General features: G+C 41.4%; 1 non-coding gene across 1 annotated transcript; it reads left to right on the top strand.

Moving 5' to 3' along the window:
• The first annotated feature begins 1,145 nt into the window (after positions 1-1,145).
• LOC130970977 (small nucleolar RNA R71) lies at positions 1,146-1,253 on the top strand. The gene has a single exon (XR_009082218.1). It is a non-coding gene; the product is annotated as a small nucleolar RNA R71 (small nucleolar RNA).
• The last annotated feature ends 2,914 nt before the right edge of the window (positions 1,254-4,167 follow it).

The raw sequence follows: 4,167 nt of genomic DNA, 5'->3' as shown, positions 1-4,167 counted from the left end.
CCTATGGTACAAGGTATTGAAAACTTCCCAGGATCTTGTCTCTTTTGAGGTAGTTTCTGCCTAGACAAGTCATCTAGTTCTTTGGTGAGCAAAGGGGGTTCATCCTCCCAAGTCTCATTTCCAAATAACTTGTCATTTAGCTTCATGATTGCTCCAAGGTATTTAGCAACTTGCTCTTCAGTGACATACTCATCCTCTTCAGAGGAAGAATACTCATCAGAGCTCATGAATGGCAGAAGTAAGTCCAATGGAATCTCTATGGTCTCCTTTTGAGCCTCAGATTCCCATGGTTCCTCATTGGGGAACTCATTGGAGGCCAGTGGATGTCCAGTGAGGCCTTCCTCAGTGGCGTTCACTGCCTCTCCTTCCTCTCCAATTTCGGCCATGTTGATGGCCTTGCACTCTCCTTTTGGATTTTCTTCTGTATTGCTTGGGAGAGTACTAGGAGGAAGTTCAGTAATTCTCTTGCTCAGCTGACCCACTTGTCCCTCCAAGTTTCTAATGGAGGACCTTGTTTCAGTCATGAAACTTTGAGTGGTTTTGATTAGATCAGAGACCATGGTTGCTAAGTCAGAGGTATTCTGCTTAGAACTCTCTGTCTGTTGCTGAGAAGATGATGGAAAAGGCTTGCTATTGCTAAACCTGTTTCTTCCACCATTATTGTTGTTGAAACCTTGTTGAGGTCTCTGTTGATCCTTCCATGAGAAATTTGGATGATTTCTCCATGAAGGATTATAGGTGTTTCCATAGGGTTCTCCCATGTAATTCACCTCTTCCATTGAAGGGTTCTCAGGATCATAAGCTTCTTCCTCAGATGAAGCTTCCTTAGTACTGCTTGGTGCATTTTGCATTCCAGACAGACTTTGAGAAATCATATTGACTTGTTGAGTCAATATTGTGTTCTGAGCCAATATGGCATTCAGAGTGTCAATCTCAAGAACTCCTTTCTTCTGACTAGTCCCATTGTTCACAGGATTCCTTTCAGAAGTGTACATGAATTGGTTATTTGCAACCATTTCAATCAGCTCTTGAGCTTCTGTAGGCGTCTTCTTCAGATGAAGAGATCCTCCAGCAGAGCTATCCAAAGACATCTTGGACAGTTCAGAGAGACCATCATAGAAAATACCTATGATGCTCCATTCAGAAAGCATATCAGAAGGACACTTTCTGATTAATTGTTTGTATCTTTCCCAAGCTTCATAGAGGGATTCTCCTTCCTTCTGTCTGAAGGTTTGGACTTCCACTCTAAGCTTACTCAATTTTTGAGGTGGAAAGAACTTTGCCAAGAAGGCATTGACTAGCTTTTCCCAAGAGTCCAGGCTTTCTTTAGGTTGTGAGTCCAACCATGTTCTAGCTCTGTCTCTTACAGCAAAAGGGAATAGCATAAGTCTGTAGACCTCAGGGTCAACCCCATTTGTCTTGACAGTGTCACAGATTTGCAAAAATTCAGCTAAGAACTGATGAGGATCTTCCAATGGAAGTCCATGGAACTTGCAATTCTGTTGCATTAGAGAAACTAATTGAGGCTTAAGCTCAAAGTTGTTTGCTCCAATGGCAGGGATAGAGATTCTTCTCCCATAGAAGTCGGGAGTAGGTGCAGTAAAGTCACCCAACACCTTCCTTGCATTGTTGGCATTATTGTTGTTTTCGGCTGCCATGGGTTCTTCTTCTTTGAAGATTTCTGTTAGGTCCTCTACAGAGAGTTGTGCTTAGGCTTCTCTTAGCTTTCGCTTCAAGGTCCTTTCAGGTTCAGGATCAGCCTCAACAATAATGCTTTTGTCTTTGCTCCTGCTTATATGAAAGAGAAGAGAACAAGAAAATGTGGAATCCTCTATGTCACAGTATAGAGATTCCTTGAGGAGTCAGAGGAAAAAAAAATGGAAGACAGAGGTAGATAATTCGAACTTATCAAAGAAGATGGAGTTCGAATTGTGCATTAAGGAATGGTGTTAGTCCATAAATAGAAGGATATGAGAAGAGGGAAAGAAGTTTTCGAAAATTAAGTAAAGGATTTTGAAAACATTTTGAAAAACCTTAATTGATTTTCGAAAACCAAGAGTGAGAAAGAGGTAAAGTGATTTTTGAAAAAAGATTTTGAAATTAGAAATTAAAAAGATTTGATTGAAAACTATTTTGAAAAAGATGTGGTGAAGAAGATCTGATTGGTTTTAAAAAAATGTGATTGAGAAGATAAACAAATCAAATAATCCCCGGTAATGAATCCAAAAACTTGGTGTTCAATACCATGGCATAAACACAACTTCGCACAACTAACCAGCAAGTGTACTGGGTCGTCCAAGTAATAAACCTTACGCGAGTAAGGGTCGATCCCACAGAGATTGTTGGTATGAAGCAAGCTATGGTCACCTTGTAAATCTCAGTCAGGTAAACTCAAATGGATATGGGTGATATACGAATAAAATATAAAGATAAAGATAGAGATACTTATGCAATTCATTGGTGGGAATTTCAGATAAGCGCATGAAGATGCTGTCCCTTCCGTCTCTCTGCTTTCCTACTGTCTTCATCCAATTCTTCTTACTCCTTTCCATGGCAAGCTTAAGCAAGGGTTTCACCGTTGTCAGTGGCTACCTCCCATCCTCTCAGTGGAAATGTTCAACGCACCCTGTCACGGCACGGCTATCCATCTGTCGGTTCTCGATCAGGCCGGAATAGAATCCAGTGATTCTTTTGCGTCTGTCACTAACGCCCCGCCCTCAGGAGTTTGAAGCACGTCACAGTTATTCAATCATTGAATCCTACTCAGAATACCACAGACAAGGTTAGACCTTCCGAATTCTCTTGAATGCCGCCATCAGTTCTAGCCTATACCACGAAGACTCTGATCTCACGGAATGGCTGGCTCGGTTGTCAAGTGAGCGCTCGGTTGTCAGGCGATCAACCATGCATCGTGTATCAGGAATCCAAGAGATATTCACCCAATCGAAAGTAGAACGGAGGTGGTTGTCAGTCACACGTTCATAGGTGAGAATGATGATGAGTGTCACGGATCATCACATTCATCAAGTTGAAGAACAAGTGATATCTTAGAACAAGAACAAGCGGAATTGAATAGAAGAACAATAGTAATTGCATTAATACTCGAGGTACAGCAGAGCTCCACACCTTAATCTATGGTGTGTAGAAACTCTACCGTTGAAAATACATAAGAACAAGGTCTAGGAATGGCCGAATGGCCAGCCTCCCAAAGAGGGTTCAATCATAAAAACATGATCAAAAGCTCTAAAATGATCCAAAGATGAAAATACAATAGTAAAAGGTCCTACTTATAGAAAACTAGTAGCCTAAGGTTTACAGAGATGAGTAAATGACATAAAAATCCACTTCCGGGCCCACTTGGTGTGTGCTTGGGCTGAGCAATGAAGCATTTTCGTGTAGAGACTCTTCTTGGAGTTAAACACCAGCTTTTATGCCAGTTTGGGCGTTTAACTCCCATTTTGGTGCCAGTTCCGGCGTTTAACGCTGGAAATCTTGAGGGTGACTTTGAACGCCGGTTTGGGCCATCAAATCTTGGGTAAAGTATGAACTATCATATATTGCTGGAAAGCCCAGGATATCTACTTTCCAACGCCGTTAAGAGCGCGCCAATTGGACTTCTGTAGCTCCAGAAAATCTACTTTGAGTGCAGGGAGGTCAGAATCCAACAGCATCTGCAGTCCTTTTCAGTCTCTGAATCAGATTTTTGCTCAGGTCCCTCAATTTCAGCCAGAAAATACCTGAAATCACAGAAAAACACACAAACTCATAGTAAAGTCCAGAAAAGTGAATTTTAACTAAAAACTAACTAGATCATACTAAAAACATACTAAAAACAATGCCAAAAAGCGTACAAATTATCCGCTCATCAATTACATAGCCCAAATGGCATGCGCCTGTAGGCAAACACTCCATATGGATAGGTAAATGAAGTTTTCTCTTGGTCTCTAGGATCAACCACTATTTGGTTATATCCTGAATAACCATCAAGAAAACAGTAATAAGCATGTCCTGCGAGTCTTTCCAACATCTGATCCATGAATGGGAGAGGGAAATGATCCTTTCGTGTAGCTTCATTGAGTTTCCGATAGTCAATGCACATCCGCCATCCTGTGACGGTCCTTGTAGGTTTCAGTTCGTTCCTCTCATTGGGAACCACAGTGATTCCTC

Source organism: Arachis stenosperma, chromosome 3 (genome assembly GCF_014773155.1).
Source record: "Arachis stenosperma cultivar V10309 chromosome 3, arast.V10309.gnm1.PFL2, whole genome shotgun sequence".
NCBI classification, from domain to species: Eukaryota; Viridiplantae; Streptophyta; class Magnoliopsida; order Fabales; family Fabaceae; genus Arachis; species Arachis stenosperma.
This window is presented reverse-complemented; position numbering and strand designations above follow the sequence as displayed.